Raw genomic sequence first — 13503 nt, 5'->3', positions numbered from 1 at the left:
TTGTTTGTAACACGAAGGGTAAATACCCTTTACATTATTTTCAATGAGCGTCCGCTTTACGAGGGGCGCAACCCACATAGATCTTTGTTTCGGCGGGCTCGTAATGGAAGATATAGACAGTAGATTTTCGCAAAGTTATCGATAGTCGTGGAACAAGCTGGAAATTCTTGGACGCCGTATTTTTAGTTAGGTATTAAATCTCTTTATTGCCGTTTAATGGCACTATAAATGACATCTGCGGCGTGTGAAGAGAGAACATAAAAGAAAGCGCGAACAATAGCGAATTGGGCTGAAGGTAAATTGTTTAGTCCTTATTGAAAAGGATTAAAAAGCAATAACCGTTCGGTGGTGGTTGTTCCGGAGAGGTTAAAGGAAATAACTTAGGAGAGTCCTTTGTTTTGGATTAGTCCGATTAGAAGGGCCAAAAGGACCACATGGCTTGAATAATTAGACCAGGCAACTAATCGGCATCGCTAATAAGGCAAAAGCGCTCACATGAACTGGACAGCAGATACAGAATACGGTTTTAATTGATCCCATTACTGGCGACGCGATACATACAATGACTACGGTTTAAATTAACTGCTTTCAATCCTGGCTGTTATGGGTTTTACTCACACATTCCTTTAATGTCTCTCTGTTCGAGCTATCATCGACCGCATACCAAACTACCATCCAGAGTCCTTCCGATCTACTTCCCAAACTTATTGGAAACACATCGACTGTGCAAAAGCAACAACATTAATTATCGCAAGATATCCAACACCACCTCCCGACCAAACCCAATTCATCCTATCGCAACAACTTTTTGTAACATTGGCCAACCTAATATTAAAATCGATCAACAAGTCCTACTTCACAATTAAACTTTCCTCTAAATTGTAGGTAGTTGCATTATTCACCACAAAACTTGAACGTTTAATGCTCATTAAAAAATAATCAGCTTGCAGTAGCATTCCACGAGCAGACGGCAATTGCTTCAATAAAACTACCAACTTCCATAAATTTGAGAAAACGTTCCTAGGTTAAGGATTGCGTGAGTCATGTCACTGAGCTATTGGTGTAAAGTTGTGTGTTTATATTGAAGAGATAGGGTGATTTATGATAAGGTTTGATTAGACTCGCAAAGTCGCGAATACAAATTATGGGACTGTGTCGAAGATTGTGTTGTTTTTGTAGGGAATAAAATGAATTCAAATGCCTGAGAAATGACTCAATAAAGCGGAAGTGATAATATTTTTATATCAATCCGCTTTATCATAAGAAATCTATTATTTTTCGCAGGACTATGTAAACAAAGTCGTGTGGTTGGAAAAAGGGAATGATCGATCCAGTTATAGATGACGACTCCTTTTTAGCACGAATTAGGAAGTTTCTTTCTTGACAGCTCGTTAAGGTTTATCCCTTGTTATGCGTCGTAATATCCATGATGCATGTCACCCTTAATGGACTGTATATTTGTGTAAATACTAGTTTATTCTTTGGAGGTTATCGAAGAATTTACGCTCACATTATTCACGTGTTTGCTCCTACGCTGTCTGCATTTATCCTCCACCAAAGTGTCTTGTCATTTTCTTTTCCTCTTTTAGGATTATAGTTTTACGGGCCATTGTTTTTATTAGTTTTCCCTGATACCACTTAACCACTATCTCAATTACTGAGGGTAATAAAGAGTGGCCAACAGGTAAAAGAATTATGAGTTGTGTACCAGTTGTTTGAAACTTTTTAAATTACATTGTTTTATGGAAGATGTCATTAAATTTAGTGTCTTGTATTATAAACCTCAACTTTGCAAACATTAATTAAAACGAGACGGTTATTTTTACTTGAGACGCCGTCGCGATTTCCCAAAATAAAAATTATTATTACCTACTCATAACGTAATCAAGAAATAAAACTCGAGACCTGATGAGGTTTTATTAGAGGAATAAAATTTTATTTTTGGCAGACGTGACAAGTTTGATTTGGTTGCCCCGAAAGAAAATTTAAGTGGTAGCTTGACTTGGTGAGGTCCCAAAACCTTTTTATTGTGGCAATTAATTGAAGAAGAAAGAAAAACAGTGGACGTGAACCGGTTCATCAATAACAAGTAAATTAGAAACGGTCCTGTTTGGTGTCAAGAAAGGGATTTATCACGTTTATAAAATCATTTTTGGGGGAGTGTGAGAGGGAAAACTGGACGAACTGACAGCAGTATTGTTGTTTACGTTTTGGGTCCCATATTTATGTAGGTGTTTTACAAGAATGGCGGGGTTCTTTAAAGAAAATTTAATCTTGTGAAGCAAATGACAGATATATAATGCAATTAATCTTTGGCCAACGGACCACTTCTTCTAAAAAATGTGCCAGTCGCTTAGACTGAAATGTAGGGGATGACAGGAGAAACGTCACATAAACTACCCCACTTGAAGTAAGCGACATGCATTGTAGAGCAGCGCAACGGTTTTTGTCGGCGTTTTTGATCGTAACTTCCTTCTAAAAGTGAAATTATTGCATTAAGTACATTTTATTAAACGAAATAAGACGTTTCCTGAACGATGGCCGTTTAAATTTTATTATTTCGATAAGAAATCGGTTTGGGGGAGTGCCTTGTTCCACTAGGCAGTCAAGCAAATAAATTTTTTCATATTTCCGGAGCGTATATATTTGATGTTTGTGTTTTTGTACTGAATCAATAAGGCAAGCCGTTTATAGGACGAAATCTCTGAATAATCCGAATCTGATTTATATGCGCATTGTTCTTTCGTACACCTAACGTTTTCGGGTAGTGCCCCATTATAAGCAAAGCTATTTCGAGACTTCCTTTACCGGGAACTGCGGCAACAAGACTCCAATATTCTCCCCCAGTCATAAAGCACATGTTTTAGATTTGTTTATATGTACGACTAGGTAATTTCTTTATTGGTATTCGCCGGTTTCAAATTCCGACTCGAAAACTGCACACGTTTGAAGCGACCGAGTTAAATTGACTCGAACATTTTTTATGATTATTATTAATTTATTCAGTGGGTGCTCGTTAATTCCCAAGTCAGATCTCGGCATGATAAACGTAGAAAAATGATAGAACTTGAGAATAAATTCGCGAAAAATTCCTCGCGTGATTCTAAACTATTTGCACATGCTTTTTTATCATTATTAAGCGTTCGCTGACATCCGCATCATTAAAATTGCATTCAGATTGTCTTATGCACCTTCACGGAAGGTTCGTTACGCCGAAATTTTTGACTTAATTCACGCTGATTGATGCTCCCATTGTGTTAAATTTCACAATGAGTAGCGCTCGTTAATGATGCGTGTTTGTTGTGAAACAACATATTTCACGGTGTGGAGTTTTGGTAAGGATATTAGGAGGCAGTAGGTGTTGGCTGTCAGTATTATGACCTGGCCGGCCGTTGAAACGTATAATCACTCGCTGTTGTCACTTTCAGGCTGTCTCCGTCACCGTTATAGGGGCTGCCTCCCCCATAAAACTCTCCCAGAGCACTCACCCCTCAGCCTGGCTCTCACATATCGACTACATATTATGTGCTTCAAATGTTTCAACCATTACAATTATGAACCAAATCACTGCCAAGATTGCGCTCACTACGTGTGCCATCGCGTTCTCTATTAGCTCGCAATCAGAACTCACATTCAGATCATTCAGCATACTGATATGTTAGCAATATTGTTTTACTTATCAATAACACTGAACTTGATGGCGCTTCCCTCCAAGAGACTCATTTTATGAATCATGCCAGCGGGCAGCGTTGCAATTTGCAATCAGACATACTGTAATAATAATAACAATAATCATACCACTCCAGACTTGTCTAGAAGGGTCCATCAAATACCCTCTTCGTCACACTTTTATCGCATTCAGGAGTTTACCATTACTATTATTTCAAAGGTGTTAGCTTCTATTATTGTTATTGCGAATGAAACTCCTCTTTTATTTCAAAAAAAACTTTGTCTTCCGTCCGTCGCAAAATTAATCTTTGATGACTAATTTTTCAAAAGTACATTTCAGGCTTGAATATTAGTTGCAGCGCAAAGTTTTACAAAAGGAAACTTCCGTTGCAACATTAATTGGATAGAAAGAAGTGCTGGTAGAAATTAGTAGTAATAGGTTCATTCAGGCAAATTAGTTGTCAAGGGAAGTGTGAAATGGGGGAAAGAAGATTCACGTCGATCATGTTCAACTGAATATAATGCTAATTGTAGGATTCCCCAATTGTGTCACGCATTTGGTTAACATACAGAAAGTGACAGTGCAACTGATAGGAGATTGCTCCCAAGATTGCCAGAACTCCTCCCTCCTAAAGCACGAGTAATTTCTCAAAAACCACGGGCTTTATTCGGAAAGTTTGTCCTGAAGTGACCCACATCTATTTTCGAATATTTGAAAGTTGTCGAAATGCAAAGAGTGCAGTCGAATGCTGATTCGTATTTTTGTTAGATTTGTCCAGAACCTCTCAAAGTATTAGAATAATATTCTACATTCAGTTCCTGTCTGAGTTTCTTTTCATGTAGAAAGGGTCAATCGCTGCAGGGGGAGTTCCGACATAACAATCATTAAGATTTTTCGATAGCACTCGCTTTTATTAATAATTTAAAAGTTGCTGGTGTTTTTATAATGTTCTCTTCCTTATTGAATCGAAGCCAGTTATTGCATCGTAATTAGTGGAATCGTTCGTGCGGTCGGTACAACTGGTTGCATGATTTATGTAATGTTATTATGAGCTGTTGAGGATCTATTAGTGTTCGCGTTTGGCGCAAGACACGTCTTTGTTTCTCATAATGAAATTCCATTATGGGTTCGTTATCACGAAAATTGATAATTTTTTTGACAAGTGAAAAGGGAAATTTCATTTTCGAAAGATTTACACAACGATCTTTAAACCTAATTTGGTGCGGTTCATTTATTTTTCTTCATTTTTCTTGTCTTCCCCTTTGAAATGTAATTTTTTGATAAGAGAAGGTTTGTGAAGCGCTTCGCGAGTTTACTCGCCTTAATTAAACGATTTTTAACGTTTAGTAGATACAAATTTTGCAAAAATAATGAAGCGGTTTGGCGAAAGATCGATAATAGGGTTTCACGGAGGGGAAATATCTTTAGGGGTCTGTGTGAGGTGACGCGCTGGCAATAATTATATCTCACATACGGCAAAAAGTCTACGCTGCATGAATAATTCATATTTGGCCGAGTAATTCACCTATATGAAATGTCACATCTAAACACAATATAACTGCGGGATTCAAGCTGTCTTGGGCCAGCCTCCATTGTTACCATTTGCTAAGTGAATGCTTCGCAAAGAATAGGCACAAATCACTTTTATATACTCATACAATTGCTCATTCAATTCAGGTTGCACGGCATTAAATGTACCCAAGTGCTGCCGACTGTTTACCAGAAATATTTCTGATTATGTGTGGCGACATTTCATGCGACTGCACACAGTGCGATTTAGCACCCGAATCCAACCCAGGCCACAATTATTAATTGCGTATTTTTTCATGCTTGAAATTATATCTTCCATACATTTCATTATTACGCTGCCATTAATTAAAATCTGACTTGATAGTTGGTAAAGCTCGATGGAAATGAGAGAAAAACTTCCTTACTTTTGCCAATAATTATGCCAACTTCGACTCTTAATTGGATTTTTAAGCTCAGGGTATTATTTGACGAATAGCAAAAACTAGTAATTACTTTTAGTTGGCTTCGTTGTCAGAATCTCAAAAATCCAGCATTGCCGGACCGTGAGTTTTTCGTGGTGTTTCCTGAAGTAAATTAGCTTTCCATTAAACACGAGCTCCACGAAGGTTTCCTACGGCTTAATAAAGGAAACACTTTATCGAGATACAGACATTCAAACCAGCGCGGTCTTGGAAAAAAGTCAAGCAAACGGCTCTTGGAAATCCTATTCTTGGAGCGTTTTTGAAATTGTGGTCATAATCGGAAACCAAAATAAGTTGAGACAAAACACGCATTCGCGACAAAGCGGCTTCTAAAAATGTCGGCATCGTCGCCTTGACGCGTTTATTATGTATAAGAATGAGGCATTTTTATCGGGCCTTTTGGCTATATATATTCCTGCTTTATCATATACGGTTATTATTATTTGCTAAAAGTGAAATGTGCTCGTGTGTGGTCTTGTGATTGCGTTGAGTCACCCCATAGCGGCGCTCTTGATGATGGATTTTGGAGTTGTGTGCAATTGGGAGAATCTAAATTTATCGAGATGACGTTCGATATAGTTATGGATGAAAATATAGCTGTGTAACATTAAAATTCAAGACATTCGATCCTGATGTACAGACATCACTTTACTTAATGGACTTCCTACCGAGCTCTGAACTCTCTAGACGGTTGGGCAAACCACCGCGTGCACATCGCAGTATTTCAATTTCAATACAGTGGTTTCACAACTTACAACGAATTCCGATTTATTTTCAATTGAGGTTGGTATTTATTGTCGACAGTTTTTACGGGCACCACTTTGGCCGTCCGACCTTCCCTTAAGCGTTGTATTTATTTTATGTTTATCGACGTCACATGACACCCAACAGCTTGCGTCTACCGTCTACCGTCTACCGCCTTCTTCCTCCGAAATCTCCTACTAATTGAACGTTATCACAGGGGTTATATTTAACTGGGGCTGATTTCGTCTAAAATTAGGCGACGCTATTGATATGCATTAATGCCACCGTCAAAGTTGAAATGAGCTTGGTCCTCGCAAATTGGTCACGGGTGGCTTTAAATTTGGCGGCTCAGGTCCGGTCTACCCGAGCTCTTATCACTTATCTGCACGTGCGATGGTCCAATCAATCACTGTCCATGTGCGAAGACATAAACCAGACTGGCAATGACCTCAACTATCATTGGTGCGTTTTTACGATCCATATACGAATGAAATTTGAGTATGCTTTCGTTATTTTCTAGCATAAACTACATGATTTATTGCTTCAAATGACAACGGTGTAAATGTCGCATTTTATCTGGGCACGTTACTGTTTGCGTGAACCAACAATCTACATACACACCGGAGACCTCGTAAATTAACTTATAATCGCTTAATTCGGTACGACTCGTGAACTACTTCATTACACAAACACTTTAAATGCGCCCGCTGTCGAACACCCGAAAGACCCTGTCGTCGACACGGTCAGCCCGCTCCCTCCATCCACCGGTCCACCCAAGCATCATCCAAATTAATTGCCTACAATTGGACTCCTGTCATTACGGACCTCTTCTCCAATTCGACCAACCGCGATACTTAAGTTTGCGCAAAAATAACCCTAATGTCACTTAAACCATCTCCACACAATCAATCACAATCACTCCACAACTTAACCACTGATGAGACTTAATAACAACTTACTCTACAATTGTCCTGTCCGGCCTCCGCGCCAAATTAATCAATCAGGACAGACGAAAACAACCTCCTAGCCACAGCCCATAACACCCACACTTGCAAAATCTTTAAGTTTTTTTATTTTTAATTATTTGGCACAGTCGGTAGGGTTGGTAAAACTATTTTGTAAATTAGAAATTCTTTATGAAACAAAAGGAGTCTGGCTTTGGTTTCTTGGTGCGACCTGTATGGCGACTACCGATTGGTAGATCAGTTAGTATAATTTAGTGGTTTCTAAAGTGGCGTCACGTCCCAGTCACTAATCTGGATATGGTTATGCAGTATTTGCATGCCCCTTAATCTTTCGAATTTATCCGAGCAAACTTAATATCACCTTCTACGCGGATATAATTTATTTATTTGCACACGTAACTCGCATTTATTATAACGAAAATACGGTTAAGTTAAACTCGGAAAGTTTTAAAGCTACTGAATTCGAATAAGTCAAAGTTGAAAAGGAAGTTAAAGGACACATTATATCACATTCGAGCACCGTATGACTGAATCTTTTCTCATGCTTTCGCGTGTTCAATAAAGCGATATCAAACTTTATACAAATTATAATTTCACACAGATTTGCTGAACATACAGGCGTATTTGAAAGTTTTATCGGTTTATAGCGCCACACTGAATTAATGTAACGCAATTTTGCTTTTATTAAAATAACAAGCCGTGTGCTTTAATTTCCTTTAAATCAAAAATAATTTAAGTGAGAAGACAAAACTAAATTCGCAATCAACTACTGTCAACTCATCCACTATATAACTTCCCACCGGAAATTGCGCAAATATTCATGCTTGCATGAGTCCCGCAACAAAAACAAACATTTCAAATTATTTCTAGTGGAATTATCTTCTGCCGTTAGGTCTAAATTCGCTGTAGAAAGTGTTAGTGATGAATAGTAGTCGCGTTTGTAGTGATAATAAATTTAAAACAGTTGAGAGGCAAATATATGAGAGACCGTGCAAGTGCGCTAGTTTTGTCTCCCAGCTGCATTTTCATATCAATAATTAATTATTAAATGTGCATGCGTTTGATAGCATCAGAAGGCATATTAGTGCGTGAAAGATATGCAAATATTGTTTTGATGGCTGCTGTGCATTTATTTAATCACTTTTATTTACCCTTTCGTCGTAAATCTTACAGCGATCGCCGATAAAAGCGATGCGATGTTTACATTTAGATCTAATTGTCCATATGTAAACGGTTTAACTACCAATACCGTTACGTATTTTACGGAACACGGACGAAAAAAGGGTTTAATTCATACAAAACGCTGCGTAATTGAATTAAAACGGCCATTCAAGGCTATATTTCATTCAACGATAATAACGAAATCTCCTATGCCAAATTTCATCTACTTTGCGTAAAAGCTGCCACTAATTACCGAACCCCGATTTATAATTCACTATTTACTCGCTGATTACAGTTTATTATAAAATGGTAATTCAGCTGACCAGCGGCCAGCCAATCGTTTGATGCCGAGCGGAAACAAAACAAGCAGACAGTGATAAGTAGTTTTTTCCAGTTGATGGGTTAACGAATTCATAAGGGGTGCTTTCCGCGGCACGCTATAATCTTGAAGCGCATTAACGAAACAATATAAATCGAGAGCACCTCGCGAATATGGCAACTGTGATAATATGTTCACGGAATAATTAATTACTCCTTTAAGTAATAATTTATATTAGATCCCCGACTGATGTAAACATGTCGGGGAATGTGAAGAAGATGGGCCCTTGTGTAATCATTCCGGCTCTGTTTTGGTTGTTTTATAAAGGCGATTACAATGCTCATCAATTCAATTTAAGCCAGCCAACAATATGGTTTAGATGAAGACTAAGCACTAAGCTGTGGTTAAACCAGCCGTGTTGTCAATTCGACACCAACGCGTGACATGCCGATATGGAGCATCGCATTTTCACCATTCATCGCCCGAGATTTGTGCTTTAATTGTTGTGGTGATTTTCAACGCTGCCAAACTGCGATTATATACACAAAATATAAAGTTGTGATCCTTTCGTATGTAACAGAAGATGTCTATTTTTTCCTCTTGTGACCTTATTCTTTCTGTTTGAAGTTCGGGTCATAAATCTGGGATCTATGATTGGTTGTATATGTCGCACGAGTGAAGTGAATAATAGATGGAAGGGATAAGAGCGTTATTCGAACCGTTGGAGTTTGCGTTTGTTAAAAATTGAGTAGATGTTATTGTTTATATTTTTCCCGGTGGTCCTAAATTGCTGGAATGGTATAAATACGTGGCCTAGGAATAGAGAGGGAGGCATCAATAATTTAATAGTAAATTAAATATTTCCAAGTCTACTCGTGTGTATGAGAAATACATTCTTAAAATATAATCCCACATGGCCTCTTCCACATCATTTGAGACCTGCACACTAAGCTGGAAGGAAATTTACGATATTGCTATCAGAGGTTCAAGTTGGAGTTTTCACGAGACGATTGTTTAATTGTCAGGTGAAAAATCAATGTCGTGATTAATGAAGGGAATGATCGCGATGAATAAACGAAGTTTAACAATTCGTGAATATGAGAAAAGAAACGATAAATCAGGCCACACAGGACGTCGTTATTCTGAAGCAAAAAGCTCGAGGCTGAGGTTTTACACAAAATGACATTTAGATCTAACAGAATGCTCGAGAAACCTTAACACTATTAAAATGCGAGTCTATGATTGATCAATTTGAATTTAGATCTATCCGTTTGAGATGGATTAAGACAGATACAGTTAATCAGTTCCCACAAAGCGAATAATCCCGTGCGGAAGTGCCGCCCTTACACGATGTTGCTTAATTCGTTTGATTAATTCTGATTAAGTAATTACGGATTAAACGGTTTTATAAGTGATTAAGCTTATTTCAGAACGCGTGCTATTCTGCGGGAATGTGATAAGAGAACTGGAAAATGGACTGCTTTCACGGCGGCTGCAGCAGTTCAAGATAATGGCTTGTTTATCTCGATAGGGATGAAACTTCCTCAAATATTGACGTTCAGTAGCCAACAATCCTAATCACGATGTATGTTTACCATAAAAATGTCTCATTCAAATCCAATATAACACAACTATCGCGCTCCCTGCAATATTCATTCCCATTTCCAGCACCAGCAACCAATGGGAACAACCCTTCTCGAAATCGCGCACATCAGATCGCCTCTTTTTGGCAACCAGACTAATATATCTTAGTTTGGGCGATCCTGGTTTAAGCGGAGATACCTTTCATTACACTGAGTGTTTTAAGTGCTTAAACACCAACACCAGCGCCAATAAATCATCGCGTTTTCGCGGCTTAACCCTAGTTTGCATATGTTGTCTCGAATCGACCAAAAAACTTACTTTTAATAATACACTCACACCCAAGTGGTGTCAAAATTGGGGGGCGTTGGTGCGGCACTTTCCATGAAAATATTATTTTGATCTTTTCAGGACAGCGCGATTATTTTTTAAATTTGGAATGAGTGTTCACTTTCGACGCTCTGACGCTACTTAAATATGCATAAAATGTGCTTTTATGCGCAAATGCATGTAATCTGTTTAAAATGAAACGTGCGTAATCAGTCGTGGTTTAATTAAAAGTGGAAAACAAGCAACAAAATCGCTGGTTGAAATTGCACTTACGCTTTATCATTTAACAAGGGCTGCACTACTTGTAACTGTCTCGGCTTTAATATCATAATTTTGTAATAACTTCCCTAGCGTCTCCGGCGCGCGAAAAACATCTGTGTCCTTTTAGAAAACACATAATATGGTAATTTTTAATCTTGTTTAGTGCTTGTATAATCAAGGCCTTGTAAACTGCAACTATTAACCATCAGCAGTCGTTGTGTATATTGACTGCACGGAGCTTGATTAGAGCAAACAATTACAGCAATACATCAAGCAAAGATTTTTAAATAAACAATCATGCCAATTATTACATACCTTTAAACAACGATGCTAATTGGCTCTCAGCAAAGCGGTACAATGAAGCATCTCCGCGCTATTATTCTTATCAACTCCAAATACGTCAACTTTGTCAATTTAAATAATCGTTCGGATCCCTCGTTTTGTATTCATATCGCCTCCTTAATAAACCTATTACATCTACCAAAACATTTCGTTCTAAGTTGAATTTGATAAATGAAAAAATGGTGGATGCGCCGGTTCGACTAATTTATTTTTCATTTGTTGAGGTGTGGAATTAATTTGGGGTGAGACTAACGGACCGAGGGAATGTAAAATTATTTAAATTGCTTGGGCAGACCCGATGTACATTCAAAAGCATAAATAACAACATCATCACCAAAGATCAACGAAAAAACACCATTCTCAAACCATAATTGCGAGAAATATGTATTTACTCAACCCAAACGCAAACAATTTTAATAGCTCGCGATAAATCTTCTCACTGTGGGAGTGGAGTGGAGAAAACTCAATTTTTACAAACCAAATTTACCAAATAATTGTCCCAATTCTCGAGATTATAGAAATATGAATGATCAAATTAGCGTGACATTAACGGTCAAAGTCGCGAGTTAATTTAGTTGCACGTTAATGGAAATGAAATCAGTATCTCACGTAAAAATTCGTTGACAAGTTTCAGCTTCTAGAGCTGAGATGGGTTGCCGTGATGCGGGATTTGTTGTTAATAAGGTTTAGGTAATGGTGGCGTTAATTATAATATGGGCGTTGGTATTGATTGCACTTGGCACGGGTGTCATTAATGGTGGTTTCTTCTTGGGGGTGATTAATGTGTTTAGATTGCAGGGATAATTCAGGTCCCAATTAGATTGTTTTGCAAATAGACGTAATGAGAAGTATAATTTTCATATAATTCCGATAATAAAGTAGGGCGCCAGTTTGTCGAGCGTCGATTTGTTCAGCGGGCCGTACTTACTGACCGACGCCTCTGTCGCTGGTGACGGTTCACGCTACATATATCACACACTTTATTAAACACCATTGTGTAATCGGCAATGGGAAGTTGGGCATGGGCCCCAACCCATCGCTCGCCCAAAGCTTACGAGATATTCGCTTACACGCCACTTTCAATGAAGTATGGTAATGACCCAACCTTGCCCACAATGTGGAGACGACCCCAGCAGAGCTGCGAGCACATGCATTATCATCTCATCAACACACGTCTGCTTCCCAATATCGATCATCGCAGACCTATGAATAGACTCCTCGCGGATAAGCAATATTTGAGCAAGCATATCTCGCAAATAATTTCACACAAGATGTCACAAGAAAAAATTACTCATATTTCGCGTTCCTCTAAATCCTGATTAAGGACAAACAGACGCATATTTTGCCCAGAATATAAACAGAAAACATAAAAAATGTAGTGGAAAAAATTGAATTAAAGAAAAGAGCAACGTCTGTCTCGCAGATCAACTAAAAAAAACTGTCTGCTTTGAAGTGTCGTTTTTTATTTTATGCCAGGTCATAGAATCCTCTCTTACATGGCGTTTTCTTTGATTTTCCAGTGATTATTACACGTCTTTATCAGTGGCGGCCCCTGAGTTTAAAACTAGCTGAAGATCTAATATAACATTAACACAAACATTTAGTTTTTAACCCTGAATCAATAACTAAGTTAACAAATTTAAAAAATATATTTTCCTAGTGACACAAATAAAGCTAAAACAAAAAAAAATAGTTTTGGGACGGAAACGGCTACCGTTACCTGTAACGTTTTCTGTGGATGTTAATATGCTTTAATTTAACTAATTAACACAAATCTTGACAATCTCGCGTCTATTTATAAAAATTTATCTTAACGGTGAAATTCGTAAAACTAGCGATACTTTAAAAAGACAGATTTAATCAGGATTGTGATAGGTGGATGTGTAGGTGTTCATTTTTGAAAAGGAGATGTAACGAGTGCTTTGTCCTTAATACCGGGTTAGCACAAAGAAAGTCGGGAAAGCTCCCTTGTATTTAGTGTATGCGACAATCAAAATTACAATCTCTACATAATAGAAACACTTAACAATTTTACTTTCCGGAAGCTAATGTAATTTATGAGTTCTGTTAGAATGCTGAAAGCATCTTTTGAACTGCGATTAAATATTGTCAATTTAGCACCCCTTTTTAAGTTAACAT

Source organism: Tribolium castaneum, chromosome 10 (assembly GCF_031307605.1).
Source record: "Tribolium castaneum strain GA2 chromosome 10, icTriCast1.1, whole genome shotgun sequence".
Lineage (NCBI taxonomy): Eukaryota > Metazoa > Arthropoda > Insecta > Coleoptera > Tenebrionidae > Tribolium > Tribolium castaneum.
The sequence above is the reverse complement of the archived record's forward strand: the minus strand, read 5'-3'. Positions refer to the sequence as shown.